This window comes from Callospermophilus lateralis, chromosome 5, assembly GCF_048772815.1.
Source record: "Callospermophilus lateralis isolate mCalLat2 chromosome 5, mCalLat2.hap1, whole genome shotgun sequence".
Taxonomy (NCBI): Eukaryota; Metazoa; Chordata; class Mammalia; order Rodentia; family Sciuridae; genus Callospermophilus; species Callospermophilus lateralis.
The window spans coordinates 34,178,822-34,203,134 of NC_135309.1; the positions used below are offsets into that span (position 1 = coordinate 34,178,822).

The window sequence follows — 24,313 nt, forward strand, 5'->3', positions numbered from 1 at the left end:
ATATAGGAAAGTCAGTCACTTTGATACATGCCAGCAATGAACAACTGGAACTGAAGTAAAAAAAAAAAAAATTCGTGTTACCATTTGTATTAGCATGCTAGACTTCATTAGAATTAAAATTGTCCACTCTGTAAAGACACTGCCAAGGGGCTGGGGTTGTAGCTCAGTGGTAGAGCACTTATCTGGCACGTTTGAGGCAGTGGGTTCGATCCTGAGCACCACTTAAAAACAAAGTTTAAATTCTTAAAAAATAAAAATAAAGACACTAAATGAAATGGAATGAAAAGGAATGAAAAAAAAGCCATATGCTGGGAGAAAATATTTTCAAAGGACATATTCAATAAAGGACTATTATCCAAAATATCAAAGAACTCCTCAGGCACATTGGTGCATGCCTTTAATTCTAGCTACTCAGGAAGCTGGTGAAGGAGGATCACAAGTTCAAGGCCATCCTCAACAATTTAGTGAGATCCTGTCTCAAAATTTTAAAAAGGGGCTTAGAATGTAGTTCAGAAATAGAGAACTTCCTAGTTTGATCCCTAGTACTGTAGTACATGCGCGCGCGTGCACACACACACACACACAAACACACACACACACACACCTCTAAAGAACCCTGGAAACTCAACTGTAAAAGAATAAACAGGACAATTAAAAAGTAACAAGAGGGAATAGGATAAGATAGGGATATAACTCAGTTGGTAGAGGGCAAAAGGCCTGAATACACATCCCACCAAAGATGGCAATAAGCATATAAATATGTGTGCAACATGAAGTCCTTAGTGAATGTCCAGGCTACTGTATATGGAGATCCTGTTGAGGACACCGAATGATGGTGAGAATAAGAAGCATCAGGAATTCTCATTCACTATAGGTGGAAATACAAAACAGTACAATTGCTTTGGAAGAGAAGTTGACAGTTTCTTAAAATTATAACATATCTGCATAATGAATTGCAGCTATATACTTCTGGGTACTTATCCAAATGAGTCTAAAACTTAAGTTCACACAAAAACTGCACTTGGATATTCCTAGTGTCTTCACCCATAATTGCCCAAACTTGGAAGCAACCAAGATATCCTTCAGTTCCATGAATAAACTGTGGTATATTCAGACAATGAAATGTTATTCAATGCATAAAAGAAATAACATATTGGTTGACAAAAAGAAAAGGAGAAGATTTAAATGCATATTGCTAAGTGAAAGAAGCCAAATTGAAAAGGCTACCTAAAATGACTTCAACCACATGACATTCTGGGAAAGGAAAAGCTATGTATGAAGATAGTCAAAAGATTAATGAAGGAGTTTAGGATGTAGCTCAGTGATAGAGCATTTGCTTAGCATGTGTAATTGCAGCTCTGGGTTCCATTTGCAGTAAAACAAATAAAAATTAAAAATGAGGAAGAAGAAATGAAAAGGTAAAATGCAGAGGAATTTTTAGGACAGTGAAACTGGATCAAAAGTGGATCAAGGGGGCTGGGGATGTGGCTCAAGTGGTAGCGTGCTCGCCTGGCATGCGTGCGGCCCGGGTTCGATTCTCAGCACCACGTACAAACAATGATGTTGTGTCCGCCGATAACTAAAAAATAAATATCAAAAAATTTCTCTCTCTCTCTCTCTCTCTCTCTCTCTCTCTCTCCTCTCTCACTCTCTCTTTAAAAAAAAAAAAAGTGGATCAAAAGCCTAAATGATACTATGATGTGGATACATGGCAGTACATATCTGTCAAACCGCATAGATGTACCAAAAAATAACAAAAAAGAGTGCATCCTAATGTAAACTGTGGCTCTTGGGTGATGATGTTGTGCCAACACATTTCATGAATTACAACAAAGTACTATCCTGGTAGAGGATGGTGATATTAGGGGAGGCTATGTGAACCTCAAAATGCTCTAAAAATAAAATCTGTATTTTAAAAATTTTGTATAAAATGCAGAAGACACAGAACAGTCAAAATAATCTTGAGAACTAACATTGAAAAACTCATACTTACCAATTCTACAATTAAAACAAAGCTACAAAAGTCAAGACAGTATGGTGCTGACAGAATAGAATTAAAAGTCCAGAGATAAAATCCTCACATTTATGGTCAATTGATTTTGACAAGGGTGCCAAGACAAACAGGGAAAGAATGGTGTGTTCAAAGAATGGCCAGTACTGGAATAACTGGATACCCACAAGCAAAACAATGAAGTCTAGCCTTACACTATATACAAAAACTTAAAATGGATCAAAAGCCTAAATGCAAGAGCTAACACTAAAACTGAAAGGCCAAGGTTCATCATCGGAGATTAAAATGCACACACAGATAGCAGTGACAAAGATGAAGCACTTTACTGCAAGCTGGTTCTAGCTTATATAGAAAGTGAGAGTTATCTTAAACCAGGAAGCTCCCGGGGCCAATCATAGTAAAGGTCAGGTCATCACCTACGGTGCACACACGTCCGCTCTGCATAAGATTCATGGGGGGCACAAACTGTCCACGAGCGCAGAAGACAGGAGGACCAATTAGAAAATTTTCAAAACAACTTGTTATCCACCCACTGGCAACTTGCCTGCTGCCATGTTGCATTAGGGGCTCCTTATCTGAAAGGCACGGGGAGTCCTAGCCGCCCACTGGCAATTTGCCCACCGCCATGTCTGAAAGGCCCGGGGAGTTCTCAGGGAGACCCCCAACAAAAACTTTTGAAGAAAATATAATTGTAGGGCTGGGGATGTGGCTCAAGCGGTAGCACGCTCGCCTGGCATGCGTGCGGCCCAGGTTTGATCCTCAGCACCACATACAAAGATGTTGTGTCCGCCGAAAAAACTAAAAAGTAAATATTAAAATTTAAAAAAAGAAAATATAATTATAAAATTTGTGACCTTCATTAAGCAATGGTTTCTTAGACATGACAACAAAAACATAAACAACAAAGAAAAAATAAATTGGACATCACTTAAATAAATTTTTTTGTGATTCAAAGGATTTCATGAAGAAAGGGAGTAGATAATCTAGAGAATGAGAGAAAATCTATGTAATTTATATATCTGATAAGAATCTAGTATCCAACCAGGCAGGGTGGCACACATCTAAAATCCCAGTGAATCCCAGGCTGAGGCAGGAAGATTACAAGTTTGAAACCTGACCCAGCAAATTAGTGAGGCCCTAAGCAACTTAGTGAGACTCTGTCTCAAATTAAAAAATAAAAAGGGCTGGGGATGTGGCTCAGTGTAAAACACCCCTGGATTCAATCCTCCCAAAGAAAAGTATCTAGAGGGATCCAAGATGGCAGACCAGAGAGAGGCAGCATTCTGTGTCACTCTGTGACCTGGGACTCAGGAAGTGAGAACACTGTTTCTCTGGAAGCGATATTCCTGCTTCCACACAGGAATCACGGCCACCGTGCCCATGCAGGCGTCAGCATCAGAGTAGGTCTCCCAACTACTCACACATGCAGGACTACCGGGTGCCCGAGCAGGACCATCGAGGGCATTAGCACCCGTGAAAAACTTTTGGCCACCAACCCGAACAGAAATCCCCAACGCAGCTCCCACGCAGGACACCTGACAGCTAAACACCCACAGAATCTCCAGCCACCACTCCTGTGTGGACCACCCCCATCAACCAACATGGGGCTCCCCTGGTCGCCTCCATCTTGGGACTCTGCAGCAATGGAGATAGTCCCCTATGCGCCTAGCTGCCTGCACCAGGGAACTACACACAGGCTCTAGAGACAGCCACAACCACATGCTGCATGCCATACACCCAGTCTCTGAACTCATTGTCCAACACCATTGCCCAGCTCCCCCAACCCGACCCAACACCCCATTGCTGAAAGCAAACACCTCCATCTTGGGTCACCTTCATAACCATCTTTAGTGGGGGCAACCCCCAGTATGGAACTCCAGCTGGCCAGGTACCCAGTTTCTAACTGATCCCTCTCCCCAGCAGTCGCTAATGTGGCTCAGTGAGTGCCCAACAAGAAAACAGCTCTCAGCGGGACAGGTGCAGAGCATCCCCAAAGGGACACACAGAGAAAGGTCCCTTATTCAGAAACAGTAAGGGAGAGGGTGAGTGTGATGCAGTTTAGAAACTGTTGAGACCTCTGATCAGAGCTAGAAAGAAAGACACATGAGCAATATGAAAAGACAAGGAAAGAAAGTTTCCCAGACAAATCAAGATACCACATTATTAGAATCCATGGCCAGCATGGAAGATGAAATAACAAAGAAGGTGTCCAGGATGTATGTAATTAAAATGTTCTGTGAATTAAAGGATGATATAAGAGAGCAAATACAGGCAGCAAAAACGATCATTTCGACAAAGATAAGCAAATATAGAAATCAAAAGGTTACTTCAATAGGGAGATAGAGGTTCTTAAGAAAGACAAAACAGAAATCCTTGAAATAAAAGAAACAATAAACCAAATTAAAAGTTCATTTGAAAGCATCACCAACATATTAGACCACAGGACCTCAGACAATGAAGACAAAATATATAATCTTGAAAAGAATATAGACTACAGAGTGAAAATGGTAAGAAACCATGATCAGAACATTCAAGAAATATGAGATAGCATAAAAAAAAATTAAAGTTATTGGGATAGAGGAAGGCATAGAGTTCCAAACCAAAGGAATAAACACTCTATTCAATGAAATAATATCAGAAAAAATTCCAAATATGAAGAATGAGTTGGAAAACCAAATTCAAGAGGCTTACAGGACACCAAACTTACAAAATTACAACCGATCCACACTAAGGCACATTATAATAAAAATGCCTAACATAAAGAATAAAGAGAGAACATTATTAATATTATTAAATAAAGAGAGAATATTAAAAGCCACAAGAGAAAGGAATCAGATTATATTTAGGGGGAAACCAATTAGTTTATGGGGAAACCAATTAGTTTATGTGCAGATTTTTCAACCAGACCCTAAAAGCTAGAACATATATATATGGAATATCATATATCAAGTTTGAAAGAAGATGGATGCCAACCAAGAATCTTGTATCCACCAAAACTAAGCTTTAGATTTGATGATGAAATAAAACCTTCCATGATAAACAAAAGTTAAAAGAATTTACAGCTAGAAAGCCTGCACTACAAAACATCCTTGACAAAATATTCTATGAAAAGAAAATTAAAAACAATGAAAATCAGCAGAGGGAAGTATTACACTAAAGGAAAAACTAATCAAAGGAGAAACCAAGGCAAGTTAAATAACAAAAATGACTGGGAATACAAATCATGTCTCAATAATAACCCTGAATGTTAATGGCCTAAACTCATCAATCAAAAAATATTGACTGGCAGATTGGATTAAAAAACATAGACCCAAAAATATGCTGCCTCCAAGAGACTCATTTCATAGGAAAAGACATACATAGACTGAAGGTGAAAGGTTGAGAAAAATCATACCACTCACATGGACTGTAGAAGCAGGCAGGCATTTCCAGCCTTGTATCAAAGTAGACTTTAAGCTAAAGCTAAACAAAAGATATAAAGAAAGACCCTACATACTGCTCAAGGGAACCATACACCAACAAGACATGACAATTATAAATATATATGCCCCAAATAATGGAGCATCTATATTCATCAAACTCTATTCTAAAGTTTAAGAGTCAAATAAGCCACAACACAATAATTCTGGGTGACTTTAACACACCTCTTTCACTACTGGATAGATCTTCCAAACAAAAACTGAACAAAGAAACTATAGAACTCAATAATACAATCAATAACTTAGACTAAAAGGACATATAATAGAATATTTCATCCTTCAACAAGCAAATACACTTTCTTCTCAGCAGCATATGAATCCTTCTCTAAAATACACCATATATTATGCCACAAAGCAACTCTTACCAAATACAAAAAAGTAGAGAATACTACCCTGCATTCTATCACATCACAAAGGAATGAAATTAGAAATCAATAATAAAATAAAAAATAAAACTACTCCAACACTTGGAGACTAAGTAACATGCTATTAATGAACAATGGGTTGCAAAAGACATCAAGGAAGAGATTAAAAAATTCTTAAAGGTAAATGAGAACACTGATACAACATATTGAAATTCTCTGGGACACTTTGAAGGCAGCACTAAGAGGAAAGTTCACTGCATGGAGTTCATTCCTTAAAAGAAGAAAAAGTCAACAAATAAATGACCTAACATTACATCCAAAGCCCTAGAAAAAAGAGAACAAATCAACACCAAAAGCAGGAGAAGACAGGAAATAATTAAAATCAGAGCTGAAATCAATGAAATTAAAACGAAACAATTGAAAAAATTGACAAAACAAAAAGTTGATTCTTTGAAAAAAATAAATAAAATTGCCAAACACTTGGCCATGCTAACAAAGGAGAAGGAGAGAGAAAACTCAAATTACTAACATATGTGATGAAAAAGGAAATATCACAATAGACACTACAGAAATATAGAAGATAATTTGAAATTATTTTGAAAACTTGTACTCCAATAAAATAGAGAATCTTGAAGGCATTGACAAATGTCTAGAGTCCTATGATTTGCCTAAATTGAATCAGGATGACATACACAATTGAGGCAGATTAATTTCAAGCAATGAAGTAGAAGACGCCATCAGAGCCTACCAACAAGAAAAGCCCAGGACCAGATAGATAAACAGCTGAGTTCTACAAGACCTATAAAGAAGAACTAATACCTATACTCTTCAAATTATTTTGTGAAATAGAAAAACAGGGCTGGGGTTGTGGCTCAGTGGTAGAATGCTCGCCTAGCATGTACGAGGCACTGGGTTCGATTCTCAGCACCACATAAATGTAAAATAAAGATATGTGTCCACCTAAAGCTTAAGAATAAATATTTTTAAAAAATAGAAAAAACAGAGGGCACTTCCAAACTCATTCTATGAGGCCAATATCACCCTGATCCCCAAACCAGGCAGACACATCAAAGAAAGAAGACTTCAGACTAATATTTCTAATGAACATAGATGCAAAAATCTCAATAAAATTCTGGCAAATTGAATACAAAAACATATCAAAAAGATAGTGCACCACAATCAAGTGGTGTTCATCCCAGAGATGCAAGGTTGTTCAACATACATAAATCAATTAACATAACTCATCACATCAATAGACTTAAAGAATCATATGATCATCTCAATAGATGCCAAAAAAAGCATTCAACAAAATACAGCACCCCTTCATGTTCAAAACACTAGAAAAACTAGGGATAATAGGAACATATCTCAACATCATAAAAGCTATCTATGCTAAGCCCCAGGCCAACATCGTTCTAAATGGAGAAAAATTGAAAGCATTCCCTCTAAAAACTGGAACAAGACAGGGATGCCCTCTCTCACCACTTCTATTTTACATAGTTCTTAAAACACTGGTCAGAGCAATTAGACAGATGAAAGAAATTAAAGGGATACGGATAGGAAAAGAAGATCTCAAATTAGAACTATTTGCTGATGACATGATTCTAAACCTAGAAGACCCAAAAAAATTCCACTAGAAAACTTCTAGAACTAGTAGCTGAATTCAGCACAGTAGCAGGACACAAAATCAACACACTTAAATCAAAGGCATTTCTGTATATCAGTGACAAATCCTCTGAAAGGGAAACAAGGAAAACTACCTCCATTTACAATAGTCTCAAAATAAAATAAAATACTTGGGAATCAATGGAAGAGGTGAAAGACATCTACAATGAAAACTATAGAATTCTAAAGAAAGAAATTAGAGAAGACCTTAGAAGATAGAGAGACCTCCCTTGTTCTTGGATAGGCAGAATTAATATTGTCAAAATTACCATACTACCAAAAGCACCATACAGATTTAATGCAATTCCAATCAAAATCCCCATGAAATTCCTCATAGAAATAGAAAAAGCAGTCATGAAATTTATCTGGAAAAATAAGAGACCCAGAATATTTAAATCCATCCTTAGCAAGAAGAGTGAAGCAGGTGGCATCAGACTTAAACTATACTACAGAGCAATAGTAACAAAAACAGTATGGTATTGGCACCAAAACAGACTGGTACAAAATAGAAGACACAGAGACTAACTCACATAATTATAGTTATCTTATATTAGACAAAGTGCCAAAGACATACATTGGAGAAAAGATAGCCTCTTCAACAAATAGTGCTGGGAAAACTGGAAATCCATATAAAACAAAATGAAATTAAACCCCTATCTCTCACCATGCACAAAACTCAAAGTGGATCAAGGACCTAGGAATTAAACCAGAGACACTGTGCCTATTAAAAGAAAAAGTAGGCCCAAATTTTTATCATGTTGGATTAGGCCCCAATTTCCTAATAAGACTCCTATTGCAAGAATTAAAATCAAGAATCAATAAATGGAATGAATTCAAACTAAAAAGCTTCTTTTGAGCAAAAGAAACAATCAGTGAGGTGAATAGAGAGCCTGTATCTTGGGAGAAAATTTTTACCACTTGCACATCAGAGCACTAATCTCTAGGATATATAAAGAACTCAAAAAGCTAAACACCAAAAAAACAAATAGCCCAATCAATAAGTGGGCCAAGGAACTGAACAGACACCTCTCAGAAGATGATATACAATCAATCAACAAATATATGAAAAAAAAGTTCACCATCTCCAGCATTTAGAGAAATGCAAATCAAAACTACTCTAAGATTTCATCTCACTCCAGTCAGAATGGCAGCTATTAAGAATACAAACAATAATAAGTGTTGGTGAGGATGTGGGGAAATTGGCACACTCATACATTGCTGATGGGATTGCAAATTGCAATCAATTGCAGCCAATATGGAAAGCAATATGGAGATTCCTTGGAAAGCTGGGAATGGAACCACCATTTGACCCAGCTCTCCCACTCCTTGGTCTATACCCAAAGGACTTAAAAACAGTGTACTACAGGGACACCTAGCCACATCAATATTTATAGCAGCACAATTCACAATAGCTAAACTGTGCAACCAACTTAGATGCCCTTCAGTAGATGAATGGATAAAGAAAATGTGGTGTATGTTTACACAATGGAATGTTACTCAGCAATAAAAGAGAATAAAATCATGGCATTTGGGGCTGGGGTTGTGGCTCAGTGGCAGATTGCTGGCCTAGCATGTGTGAGGCACTGGGTTCAATTCTCAGCACCACATATAAATAATAAACAAAATAAAAGTCCATAAACAACTGAAAAATATTTTTTAAAAAATCATGGAATTTGCAGGTAAATATATGGAGTTGGAGAATATAATGCTAAGTGAAGTTAGCCAATTTCAAAAAACCAAATGCCGAATGTTTTCTCTGATATAAGGAAACTGATTTATAATGGGGTGGGAGGCGAGGCATGGGAGGATTAGACAAACTCTAGATAGGGCAAAGGGATGGGAGGAGAAGGGAGGGTGCAATGGGGTAAAAAAAGATGATGGAATAAGATGGATATCATTACCCTAAGTACATGTATGAAGGCACATATGGTGTGAATACACTTTGTATACAACCAGATATAAAAAATTGTGCTCTATATGTGTAATATGAATTATAATGCATTCTTTTGTCATATGTAATAAATTAGAATAAAAAAAATAAAAAAGAAGAATATAGTATACAGAATGAATAAAGAACTTTTACAACTCAGTAATTTAAAAAAAAAAAGATTTTATTTATTTATTTATTTATTTATTTGTTTGTTTGTTTGTTTGTACTGGGGATTAAACTCAGGGACTTGAGCCTGATAGGCAGGTGCTTTACCACTGAGCTATATCCCCAGTCCATGTTACAGTTTTTAGGCAAGTGCTCTACCGCTGAGCCATAACCCCAGCCCAATGTTACAGCTTTTAAAATGTGTAAATGATAGATTTTTAGGGCAGTGAAAATACTCTGTGTAGTACTATCATGGCAGATGCAAAAAAAGAACACATATAAATAAATGTATGGAATGTACACTACCAAGAGTGAACCCCAGTTATGAATTTTGTGTGATTATGGTGTGTCATTAATTGTGACAAGTATACCACTCTGGTGAGGATGCTGATAATGGGGAGGCTATGGATGTGTGGCACAAGGGATATAAGAGATATATAGGAAATCTCCATATCTTCCTCTCAGTTTCTCTGTGAATCTAAAACTACTCTAAAAATATTGTCTCTTAAAAAAAAGGACAATCAATCTGAATAGACATGCTCCTAAGAACATATATAAAAGGTCAATAAGGGGTTGGAGTTGTAGCTCAGTGGAAGAGTGCTTGCCTAGCATGTGTGAGGCACTGGGTACAACTGGGTACATTTCTCAGATATATATAATATATATATATATATATATATATATATATATATATATATATATATATATCCACTAAAATATTTTTGAAAAATTAAATAAATAAATAAAAGGTCAATAAACTCATGGAAAGATGCTCAACATCATTAGCCATCAGGGAAATATAAATCAAAACCAGAGCCAGACATGGTGGTGCACACCTGTAATCCCAGCGGCTTGAGAGGCCAAGGCAAGAGGATCTCGAGTTCAAAGCAGCCTCAGCAATTCAGCGAGGCTCTAAACAACTTAGTGAGACCCTGTCTTAAAATAAAATACAAAAAGGATTGGGGATGTGGCTCAGTGGTTAAGCATCCCTGGGTTCAATACCTGATGCCAAAAACAAAAACCTCACAATGAGCTACTACTTTATACTTAGTAGGATGGTGATAATCAAAAAGACAGTGTTGCCAGGTGCCGTGGTGCACACCTGTAATCCCAAGGGCTTGGGAGGCTGAGGCAGGAGGATCGTGAATTCAAAGCCAGCCTCAGCAATTTAGCAAGGCCCTAACCAACTTAGTGAGACCCTGTCTCTAAATAAAATACAAAAAGGGCTGGGGATGTGGCTCAGTGGTTAAGCACCGCTGGGTTCAATCCCTGGTACCCCATCCTCCAAAAAAGAGGGCAACATTGGCTAAGATATAGAGAAATCAAAATCCTTGTTCCCTGTTACTGGGATTGTAAAATGGCTCAGTCACTTTGGAAAAGAATTTGGCAGTTCTTTCAAAGGTTAAATGGAGTAGCAACATGACCAATTGAGTAGCCATTAAGAGCAAGTCCACTCCTGTTATAGTTTGGATATGAAGTGTCCCCAAAGACTTATGTGTTGAAAGCTTAGTCCCCAGTGCAACAATATTCAGATATGGGTTTTTTTAGGAAATAATTGGAGCATGAAGACATTAACCTCATCTACTTGATGGATTAAAAATTTCAGTGTACCATCGGGAGGTGGTGGAAACTGTAGGAGGGGGCTATATTGAGGGATGTGAGTCCTTGGAAGGTATGCCCTTGGGGACTATATCTTTTTTTTTTCTCATTTCATTTTTTTTATTGGTTGTTCAAAACATTACAAAGCTCTTGACATATCATATTTCATACATTAGATTCAAGTGGGTTATGAACTCCCATTTTTACCCCAAATACAGATTGCAAATCACATCGGTTACACATCCACATTTTTACATAATGCCCTATTAGTAACTGTTGTATTCTGCTACCTTTCCTATCCTCTACTATCCCCCCTCCCCTCCCCTCCCATCTTCTCTCTCTACCCCATCTACTGTAGTTCATTTCTCTCTTTGTTAATTTTCCCATTCCCCTCACAACCTCTTATATGTAATTTTGTATAACAATGAGGGTCTCCTTCCATTTCCATGCAATTTCCCTTTTCTCTCCCTTTCCCTCCCACCTCGTGTCTCTGTTTAATGTTAATCTTTTCCTCCTGCTCTTCCTCCCTGCTCTGTTCTTAGTTGCTCTCATTATATCAAAGAAGACATTTGACTTTTTTTTAGGGATTGTCTAGCTTCACTTAGCATAATCTGCTCTAGTGCCATCCATTTCCCTGCAAATTCCATGATTTTGTCATTTTTTAGAGCTGCGTAGTTCTCCATTGTGTATAAATGCCACATTTTTTTTATCCATTCATCTATTGAAGGGCATCTGGGTTGGTTCCACAGTCTAGCTATTGTGAATTGTGCTGCTATGAACATCGATGTGGCAGTATTCCTGTAGTACACTCTTTTAAGGTCTTCAGGGAATAGTCCGAGAAGGGCAATAGCTGGGTCAAATGGTGGTTCCATTCCCAGCTTTCCCAGGAATCTCCATACGGCTTTCCAAATTGGCCGCACCAATTTGCAGTCCCACCAGTAATGTACAAGAGTACCCTTTTCCCCACATCCTCGCCAGCACTTGTTGTTGTTTGACTTCATAATGGCTGCCAATCTTACTGGAGTGAGAATGGTATCTTAGGGTGGTTTTGATTTGCATTTCTCTGACTGCTAGAGATGGTGAGCATTTTTTCATGTACTTGTTGATTGATTGTATGTCCTCCTCTGAGAAGTGTCTGTTCAGGTCCTTGGCCCATTTGTTGATTGGGTTATTTGTTATCTTATTGTTTAATTTTTTGAGTTCTTTGTATACTCTGGATATTAGGGCTCTATCTGAAGTGTGAGGAGTAAAAATTTGTTCCCAGGATGTAGGCTCCCTATTTACCTCTCTTATTGTTTCTCTTGCTGAGAAAAAACTTTTTAGTTTAAGTAAGTCCCATTTGTTGATTCTTGTTATTAACTCTTGTGCTATGGGTGTCCTATTAAGGAATTTGGAGCCTGACCCCACAATATTTAGATCAGAGCCAACTTTTTCTTCTATCAGATGCAGAGTCTCTGATTTGATATCAAGCTCCTTGATCCATTTTGAGTTAACCTTTGTGCATGGTGAGAGGAGGGGATTCAGTTTCATTTTGTTGCATATGGATTTCCAGTTTTCCCAGCACCATTTGTTGAAGATGCTATCCTTCCTCCATTGCATGCTTTTAGCCCCTTTATCAAATATAAGATAGTTGTAGTTTTGTGGATTAGTCTCTGTGTCCTCTATTCTGTACCATTGGTCCACCCACCTGTTTTGGTACCAGTACCATGCTGTTTTTTGTTATTATTGCTCTGTAATATAGTTTGAAATCTGGTATCGCTGTACTGCCTGACTCACACTTCCTGCTTAGAGTTGCTTTTGCTATTCTGGGTCTTTTTTATTTTTCCATATGAATTTCATGATTGCTTTATCTATTTCTACAAGAAATGCCATTGGGATTTTGATCGGCATTGCATTAAACCTATAGAGAACTTTTGGTAATATCGCCATTTTGATGATGTTAGTTCTGCCTATCCATGAACAGGGTATATTTTTCCATCTTCTAAGATCTTCTTCTATTTCTCTCTTTAGGGTTCTGTAGTTTTCATTGTATAAATCTTTCACCTCTTTTGTTAGGTTGATTCTCAATATTTTATTTTTTTTGAGGATATTGTGAATGGGGTGTTTTCCCTCATTTCCGTTTCAGAATTTTTGTTGCTGATATACAGGAATGCCTTTGATTTATGCGTGTTGATTTTATATCCTGCCACTTTGCTGAATTCATTTATTAGTTCTAGGAGTTTTTTTGTAGACCCTTTTGGGTCTTCTAGGTATAGAATCATGTCAGCTGCAAATAGTGATAATTTAAGTTCTTCTTTTCCTATTTTTATGCCTTTAATTTCTTTCGTCTGCCTAATTGCTCTGGCTAGTGTTTTGAGAACTATATTGAATAGAAGTGGTGATAGAGGACATCCCTGTCTTGTTCCAGATTTTAGAGGGAATGCCTTCAATTTTTCTCCATTCAGAATGATGCTAGCCTGTGGCTTAGCATAGACAGCTTTTACAATGTTGAGGTAAGTTCCTATTATCCCTAGTTTTTCTAATGTTTTGAACATAAAGGGATGCTGTACTTTGTCGAATGCTTTTTCTGCATCTATCGAGATGATCATATGTGGTGAATACCATTTATTGATTTCCGTATATTGAACCATCCTTGCATCCCAGGGATGAATCCTACTTGATCATGGTGCACAGTTTTTTTGATGTGTTTTTGTATCCAATGGGGACTATATCTTGTCCCCAACCCCTCTATCTGTTTTCCAGCTGCTGTGAGTCCGGCAGCTTTCCTCCACCATGCCCTTCTCCCACCATGTCCTGCCTTGCCTCCGGCCCAAAGCAATGGTAACTAAACCTGAATCAAAATAAATCTTTCCTACTTTAAGTTGTTCTGCTCAAGTATTTTGGTCACAAAGATGAAAAACTGACAGACACAACTCTTAAGCATATGCCTAAGAGAAATTAAAACATATATCCACACAAACACTTGTCCCCGAATGTTCATAGCAATATTATTCAGAATAGCCAAATGTGGAAGCAACTGAAATGTTAATAAATTGATGAATAGACAAACAAAATGTGGCATATCCAAAAAACAGAATATTATTTAGCAATAAAAATGAATGGAGTTATTGATACTAGTTACAACATGGATGCAAAATGAAAGAAGCCAATCATACAAGGTTACATACTCTATTGCTCCATTTATATGAAATGTTCACAATAGGCAAATCTATAAATAGAAAGTAGATTTGTGGTTACCCAGAGTTCAGTTTGGGGGGAAATGGGGATTGACGGCTAATGGGTAAGTTACAGATATCCTTACACTTTACCTTACTCCTAAACACTTTAGCATATGTCCTCTAAGGACACTCTCCTAAAACCCACAACACAATTATCTATGTAGGAAAATGAACAATTCAAAGTATCATCTAATATAGTTATATATTCATATTTCTCTAATAATCCTAGAAGTGTCTTTTTTTATAATTTTTTAAATTGTCAATGGGCCTTTATTTATTTATTCGTATGTGGTGCCGAGGATGAAACCCAGTGCCTCACACATGCTGGGCAGGCACTTTACCACTGAGCTACAACCCCAGCCCTAGAAGTGTCTTTTTTTTTTTTCCCCAGTACTAAGATTGAACCCAGAGGCACTAGACTATATTCCCAATTCTCTTCAAAATTTTTATTTTGAGACAGGGTTTTGCTAAGTTGCCAAAGCTGGCTTTGAATTTGTGATCCTTCTGCATCAGCCTCCCAGGTTGCTGGAATTACAGGTTTGCGCTACCATGCCTGGCTTGTCTTTTCTTTTTTAAAATCATCAGTATATGCTGATTTCCCCAAGAACCCCCAACTTCAGGGGGGTTTCTTTCTCAGCTACCCCTGTTTGATGTTTTAGGGTTATCTTTCTTCCCCCACAATGAAAATTCTGATTCCTATTCATACCAATATTTTTACTTATTGCTCTATCCTGTAATACACAGAAAAGAAGTGTTTCTCAATTACAACACCAACAACAAGCCCATGAAATAAAATTAAATATTTATTTATTGGGCTAGGGATGTGGCTCAAGTGGTAGAGCGCTCGCCTGGCATGCGTGTGGCCCGGGTTCGATCCTCAGCACCACATACAAACGAAGATGTTGTGTCCGCCAAATACTAAAAAATAAATATTAAAATTCTCTCTCTCTCTCCCTCTCTCACTCTTTCTTTTTTTAAAAAAATATTTATTTATTTATTTATTTTAAAATATTTTTTTAGTTGTAGATGGACACAATACTTTTATTTTATTTATTATTTTATGTGGTGGCAGGGTTCTAACCCAGTGCCTCATGCATGCTAGGCAAGGACTCTACCACTGAGCCACAACCCCAGCCCCCCCCCGAAAGATTTATTTTTATTTGTCATTGTCCTTTTATTATTAAGGATGCAGTCAGTGTGCTATGTTCAAAAGTAACTTGAATTGTGTTTTCTGAGTGTTTCAAAGATCAATTTCCCATAAGAGACTTCTCAAAGAGAATACAAAGGCTATGGATTAAACTAATAAGATTTGGCAACTATGAGGATCAAACATTGTGTTTTGTTTGTAACTCTTACGTTCTTCAATTTCAAGAATGTATGTCTTGTAAAATTTTGTATATATTTTTATATCAGAATCACAGAAAATCCTTGGGTTTCGATCGATAACATGAATGTATAAATTATATAAATTGTAAATTTATAAATTTAACAATTTATAACTCTTATCCTGTCACTCTTCCTTTAAGTTGTTCAGCAATTTTAAAAGCAATCACAAAGCTGGACATGGTGGCACATACCTGTGATCCCAGTGACTCAGGAGCTGAGGCAGGAAGATCACAAGTTTGAGGTCAGCCTCAGCAATTTAGCAGTTCAGTGAGACCCTGTCTCAAAAAAAAAAAAAAAAAAAAAAAAGACTGGGGATGCAGTTCAATGGTAAAGCACCCCTGGGTTAAATCCTCAGTACCAAAAACAAACAAACAAAAAAGCAATCTCATTACCTTCACATTTTTTTAAATTTTTTTGGCAGAGTGGGGCAGTACTCAGGGGCACTTGACCACTGAGCCACATCCCAGCCCTATTTTTCTATTTTATTTAGGGACAGGGTCTCACTGAATTGCTTAGCTCCTTGCCAAATTGCTGAGGCTGGCTTTGAACTTGTAATCCTCCTGCCTCAGCCTCCTGAGCTGCTGGGATTACAAGCATGCACCACTGTGCCCAACACCTCACAGTTCTTGAATTTAGCCTATCCTTTATGTGGCAAGAGCATCCGAAGCAAAAAGTCTTGTTTTCAATTGTCACATCAATAGAGGTGATCAAAGATGAGATTTAAACAGCTATTTGGTCCTATTTGCCATGGGCTGTGAACATCTTCCTCCTAATGTTAGCTGGATTCTTCTTGTCTTCCTCCCAATCAGTCCAATTGACCAGTGCCCACCTGCTCTCACCACTCCACCCCACCTTCCCTGAGGATCTATGGCCTACGATGATCCCTGCTAAAAATCTCTCTGTTAGTTAACTTCTTGAAATAATATTTAATGGATGGTTTACAGATTAATGGGAAAACAAGCAAGAATGAAGATGAGTTATGCAGACAATACTACAATCAAAATAGAATCACTGAGCCAATCTTCTGGGCTGCTGCTACTGCTGCCACTAAACACAGGAACCACAGCTTGCACTGTTGTCTTCCCTGGTATTTAACACTGGATCCAAGGGTTGGCAACACAGACACCATTGTGCCTGCCAACTTGATGCTGCTGCCACCGACACCAAGAAGAAATCTCCACTGTCCTTGTTTCTCTATGTCAGTAGTTTCAAATTCAAAATCCCCAGATAAGTGCATCTGATTGGCAGAGTCTAAGTCAAGGGCCAACATCCCATTTGGCAGAGATGGTAGAATACTAGGTTTCTCTTCGTTTCCATTTCTCTTCTAGGAGGCAAAGAATCCCTCAATTAGGAAGGGTGTTCAAAATCTGGACATCATAATTACAAGTTTCCATTACACATATGACACTCTGAACAAATGCCATAGGATGTAAGGGAGACATACAAACTTAGTTTCAGCAATACCATATTTTTTTTTTATAAAAGAGAGGGGGGAGAGAGAGAGAGAGAGAGAGAGAGAGAGAGAGAGAGAGAGAGAGAGGGAGAGAAAGAGAGAGAATTTTAATATTTATTTTATAGTTATCGGTGTACACAACATCTTTGTTTGTATGTGGTGCTGAGGATCGAACCCAGGCCGCACGCATGCCAGGCGAGCGCGCTACCCCTTGAGCCACATCCCCAGCCCATCAGCAATACCATATTTAATACATATAGCACAGTACCCATTTTATAACAGGCACTAAATAAATAATACTTTTATATTTAGTATCAATATCATTATAATCATGGTCATCATTATTCCCCCAAATAATGTGACTTTTCTCCTTCTCCCTTGCAGAAGTGAAGTCTAGTTTTTAAACCCTTTTAATCCAGTTGACCTATCTGCTTTGACCAACAGAATGAGGTTGAAGTGATATTATTTGAATTCTGAAGCTTCAAGAGACATTTGCAGCCAGGTGCAATGGCTCAAGCCTGTAATCCCAACGATGCAGGAGGCTGAGGCAGGAGGATCACAAGTTCAAGACCAGTGTCAGCAATCTAATGAGGCCAGAAGGAATGTTGTGAAACCCTGTCTCAAAATAAAAAAGGATGCAATGGGCCTTTATTTATTTATTCACATGGGGATGTGGCTCTGTAGTTAAGTTCCCCTGGGTTCAATCCCCGGTACGAGAGAGAGAGAGAGAGAGAGAGAGAGAGAGAGAGAGAAAGAAGAAGAAGAAGAAGAAGGAGGAGGAGGAGGAGGAGGAGGAGGAGGAGAGAGAGATATTTGCATCATCGGGAGATTCCAGCTGACAACAAGTACCAATCTTGAGATATCTGAGTAGTGTCATCGTGGACCTTCCCACCTTCAACAGAACGTGGCAGCATGACTAAGCTTAGGCGAAAGCAGCATGGAGAGCTGAGAATATTGCTCAGTGGTAGAGTGCTTGCCTTACATGCACTAGGCCCTGGGTTCAATTCCTAGCACCTTAAGATAAAAAAGGAAAAAAAAAAAAAAAAAACCAAACACCATGGAAACTGCCCATGAGATCTATAGAATCTCAAAAAATAATAAATTCTTCACATCTCTCTCACCCCCATATTTTACCAATTTAGTTTTTTACCCTAAGCAACTTGGCAAGACCCTGTCTCAGAATGAAAAGAGCTGGGAATGTGGCTCAGTGCTTAAGCACCCTTGGGTTCAATCCTCAATACCAAAAGAAAAAAAAAGCCACTATGCTATTTAAATCTGTGTTTTATATTATATAGGCTATTCTACATAAATGAAAAACACATATTTTAAATAAGTTTTAAAAGAATATTTTGATTTTTCTCATTGGTTTACTCAAGCAAATTACCTCAAATGATAAACTAAGTTTTTTTTGTTGTTTTTTTGGTACCAGGGATTGAATCCAGGGGTGCTTTTCCACTGAGCCACATCTCCAGCCCCTTTTTTACTTTTTATTTTGAGATAGGGTCTCATTAATTGCTTTGGGCTCAAACTTGTGATCATCCTGTCTCAGCTAAGTTGCTGGGATGACAAGTGTGTGTCATCGTGTCCAGCCAAACAAAGTCTTTTGAATTGTCTGCACCTATCACTTCTGATCTAAAACATTCCATTTAATATAAAGAGTCATATCCAATTCAGGCTCTGCTATAATTTGGGGAATTTTTTTGTTTTGTTTTTGTTTTTGAACTGGGGATTGGACCCAGAGGCACTCTACCACTGAGCTACATCCCCAGTCTCACTAAATTGCCCAGGTTGGCCTCAAACTTATGGTCCTCCTGCCTCTGGAGCAACTGGGACTTCAGGTGTGCACCAAAACACCCAACCACAGTTTGGATTCTCAATGAAGCCCAAAGGATCATGTATTAAAGGCTTGGTCCCCAGGGTAGCATTGTTGGCAAGTGGTAGAAATTTCAGGAAGTGGGGCCTCATGGAAGGCTTTTAGGTCATTGGAGATATACCCTCAAAGGGATTATGGAACCCTGGCTTCTTCCTCTCTCTTTTTGCTCCTTGACTCATGATTTGACCATATTCCTGCCATAATATATTACCTCACAGTAGGCCTAAAGGAATAGGGTCAACTGATCATTGGCTATAATCTCCAATGAATCCCCACAGAAAATGGTTTAGTCTTATGTATAAACCGAATTGTTATCTCCAAGTTCCAATCCATCTTACCCTGACAGTCTCAACCTCTTAGCTAATTTTAAAGGTTGTGAAGCCCGAGCAAGGTGGTGCACACCTGTAATCCCAACATTTTAAGAGGGATTAAGGCAGGAGGATCAAGAGTTCAAAGTCAGCCTCACAGTGGTGTGGCACTAAGCAACTCAGTGAGACCCTGTCTCTAAATAATATATAAAAATGGGGCTGGGGATGTGTCTTAGTGGTTGAGTGCCCCCAAGTTCAATCCCCGGTACCCCACTCCCCCCAAAAAAGGTTGTGATGATTGTTAAAATCTCAAGCCACCTCATTCAAGGTAGTAAGTTCCACCCCTCCTAAATCATAGTGTATTAATTACTGTAAATACTCTTTTAACTAACATCACCTAAACCTTAAAATGTTAGTGGCTTAACATGAATGCAATCCAGTATGGGTTAGGAACATGGAGAAGACTGACTGCTCCCTTCAGGGAGCCAAGCTCCTTCCATCAAACAGCTCAGTCTTCTCTGCTGGATTCTTTCAGCATCTTGTCAGCAAAAGGAAAGAGGAAGCACTGGGGGATAGATAGCATTGGAGGATTTTCAGGGACTTGGAAATGGTAGGGACCACTTTCTCACCCATCTTACTGACCAACTACAGGGATATGGTCCCACACATCTAAACGAATGCAAAGAAGAGAACAGAGGGCCAGGTTTGTGGCTTAGTAGTACAGCACTTGCCTAGCATGTACAAGGCACTGGGTTTGATCCCCGGTACCACATAAAAATATAAACAAATAGGGCTGGGGATGTGGCTCAAACGGTAGTGCGCTCGTTTGGCATGTGTGTGGCCCGGGTTCGATCCTTGGCACCACAAACAAACAAAGATGTTGTGTCCGCCAAAAACTGAAAAATACTGAAATTCTCTCTCTCTCTCTCCCTCTTTAAAAAAAAAAAAAAAAATATATATATATATATATATATATATATATATATTATATATACAAATAAATAAAGATATTGTGTCCATCTGCAACTAAAAAAATATTTTAAAAAAAAGAACAGAGTGTATTATTACATAACGCATTACTCCCAAATTTGTGGCTTAATACGGTATTGTTCTCTCAATTTCTGAAGGTCAGGAATTTGAAATATATTTTGCATTAGAGTTCCATGAGTTGCAGTCAAATATTGAATAGGACTCCAATTATCTGAAGAAAAGTTTGACTGGGGCTGGGAAATCTACTCCCAAAGTAGTTTATTCACATAGCTCACATTATTGCTAGCTGTTGGCAGGCCTCGTTGTCTCTCAACATAGGCCTTTCCAGTGGGCTGCTATGTCCTCAGCCATAGCAGATGGCATCCCCCAAAGTGAGTCTGTTAGGGATACCATAACAAAACACCAAAGACTAGTGGCTTATAAATAATAGTAAATTTGTTTCTCAGTTTTGGAGACTGGGAAATCCAGGATGTGAGGCATTGGCAGATTCAGTGTCTGGTGAGGACCCACTTCCTGACTAACATTGGGTCTCCTTTTGGGTCCTCACATGGTAAAAGGGGAGAGGGAAATCTCAGTCTGTCTTTATGAAAGCACAACATTTCTTATCACCTAGTCACCTACCAAAGGCCCAGTCTCCCCATACTATCACTGGAGGTTATGAGTTTTGGGAGGTACATTCTAGCAAGCAATCCTAGAGACCATGGTGTAAGCCAGAACGACCTACATTACCTAGCCTCAGAAATCATACCCTGTCACTTCTAACATGTTATTGGTCCCCCAAACCAGCTCTGGTTCATTAGGAGATTATGCAAAGATCCTAGAAGTAAGGATACCTATGGGCTATCTTGGAAGACTGGCTATCACATGAAGTTTGGTGAACATCTGCCACAGGACAATGTAAGGTAGAGACAGGTCATGGACAGAATCAGCAAGATAAGTGAGTGGTTGTCCACCTGACTTAACACTGGCTTGACTAAAGCAGTGCGAAACACAATATACCTGAAGAAAGTGGACTGAACCCTCTTTTACAAATGTTTCACATTTCATTTTGTACAATGCTACAGATTCCTCCAAAATTTTACTCCAGACCTTCTCCCAGTATGAAATATAAGACCATAAAAATACTAGAGGAAAAAAAGAATATATATATTATTTTGATTGTGATATATTCTTTTTTTTTTTTAATCAAATTCCAGGCAGACCAGGACTAGTCAGGTGACCCTTCTGTTATTTAAAGATATAAAAAATGCTGGAGACTTGAGAAAAAAGGCCATGGAAGGCACCATTGATGGCACATCAATACAATAATACAATGGCTGTTGATCCATTTCAGATACTTGTGGCAACAAACAAAGCAGTTCACCTCTTCAATCTGAGAAAACTGAAGATAATTCTTTTTTTAATTTTTTTTGTTGTTGTTGTTGTTGTTGTTGATAAACTTTTATGTGGTGCTGAGGATCAAACCCAGTGCCTCACAAATGCTAGGCAAGTTTGCTATCGCTGAGCCACAGCCTCAGCCCAAGATGAGACTCTTATCTACTGAAATTATTTTCAACCTTTCTCCAAACAATATTTCAGACTTTAAAAAAAATTTTGCGGGGTTGGGGATATGGCTCAAGTGGTAGCACACTTGCCTAGCATGCGTGAGGCACTGGGTTCGATTCTCAGCACCACACAAAAATGAAATAAAGATATTGTGTCCACCTAAAAAACTAAAAAAATAAATATTTAAAAAAAATGAAACCTTAAAAAAAAGAAAAAAACTTGATATCTTAGCAAATGATACTTCAATTTTAATTGCTTACATTGAAGAGGGAGAAAAACAAGTAAATAAAAAATACCTAATATCTCAAGTAGAAGATCACCAGATTTTTTTGAAAAATCTTCCTGAAATAACAAATATTTCTGAAGTCAAAAAGATATATAAACTGTCTTCACAAGATTGGGACATTATTGGATAGTATTATTAGAATGTCAACATAAGATGTGGTATAAAATGTTAAAAATATTAACAGAAATTTTCAACATTAAAGAAAACATTGAGGGGACTGGGGTTGTGGCTCAGCTGTACAGCACTCACCTAGCGCATGTGAGGCCCTGGGTTAGATCCTCAACACCACATAAAATAAAAAACAAACAAAGGTACTGTGTATAACCAAAAGAAATATTTAAAAAAAGAAAAAAACATTGATTTTTCTTTCCTGATTACAAAATTAATATATGTTCATTCAGAAAAATTTTTTTCATGAGAAAATCCAGGGCCTTGTGCATGCTAGGCAAGTGCTCCACCACTGAGCTTTTCTTTCAGCCCTTCAAAAAATATTTTAAATCATAAAATATTTAAAAAAAAAAAACAACTCCTAATCCTACCATTTTTATGTTAGTTTTTATTTTTATTGTTTTCTAGTCTACCATTTGCATTTAAACACTTTATTTTGGGCTGGGGATGTGGCTCAAGTGGTAGCGCGCTCGCCTGGCATGCGTGCAGCCCGGGTTCGATCCTCAGCACCACATACAAAGCAAAGATGTGTCCGCCGATAACTAAAAAATAAATATTAAAATTCTCTCTCTCTCTCTCTCCCTCTCTTTAAAAAAAAAAAACATTTTATTTTCATAATCGAAATAAAAATTGCCAACAGTTATTGAAAAAGGAATTCCAGGTAGTAGATTGATTTTATTAGTTACTGCAATTCTGTTTGGGGGAGTAGGGGGTGCTAGCGATTGAAACTAGGGCTTTGTGCATGCTAGACAAGCACTCTATCAACTGAGTTATAGCCCTAGCCCCAAAGAATATTATTATTTTTGTTTTGGTACCAGGAATTGAACCTAGTGGCAATTAACCACTCAGCCACATCCCAGTCCTTTTTTGTATATTATTTATTTTTTATTTTTTTAATATTTATTTTTTTAAGTTATCGGCGGATACAAATCTTTTGTTTGTATGTGGTGCTGAGGATCGAACCCAGGCCGCACGCATGCCAGGCGAGCGCGCTACCACTTGAGCCACATCCCCAGCCCTGTATATTTATTTTAGATAAAGTCTTTCTAAGTTACTTAAGGCCTTGCTAAGTTGCTGAGGTTGGCTTTGAACTCACAATCCTACTGCCTCAGGCTCCTGAGCTGCTGGCCAGGTGTATAACACTGGACTTGGCAAGAATAATTTTTATAAATCCCACTGGGGTGGGAAAAGCTTGTGAAATGAATTTTAAAATTAATGCATTAAATGTGCCAATATTTTAAACACCATAAACAAAATAAGGAGACAAACTGAGGAAAAGTTACTTGTTAACAGTATATATGAAGGGTTAATTTCCCTAAACCCTCACCCACAAAAAAAAAAAAAAAAAAAAAAAAGTTTAGGGCTGGGGATGTGGGGATGTGGCTGGGGATGTGCTTGCCTGGCATGCGTGCAGCCTGGGTTCGATTCTCAGCACCACATACAAAGATGTTGTGTCCGCCGAAAAACTAAAAAAATAAATAAAATTCTTTCTCTCGAAAAAAAAAAAAAGTTTAAAAATCACTAAGGAGGGCTGGGATTGTGGCTCAGCGGTAGTGTTCGCCTAGCACATACAGGGCCCTGGATTCGATCCTTAGCACCACACAAAAATAAATGAATAAAGGCATTGTGTGCAACTAAAAAAGAAAACATTAATTTCAGCAACTTGGGAGGCTGAGGTAGGAACACTGTAAGTTCTAGGCCAGCCTCAGCAGCTTAGTGAGCCCTTATAACTTAATGAGACTGTCTCAAAAAAATAAAAAGGGCTAGAGATTTAGCTCAGTGGTAAAGTGGCCCTTGGTTCAATCCCAGTGCCAAAAATATTAAATAAAAATGTTAATATTTTTCTTAAAAGTAAACATGTCAAAACCCTAC

The 24,313-nt window shown here is 38.0% G+C and overlaps 1 pseudogene; it reads left to right on the top strand.

The window, feature by feature from the left end:
* The first annotated feature begins 21,142 nt into the window (after positions 1-21,142).
* Positions 21,143-22,437, top strand: LOC143400335 (EKC/KEOPS complex subunit TPRKB-like; annotated as a pseudogene).
* Positions 22,438-24,313: the final 1,876 nt, after the last annotated feature.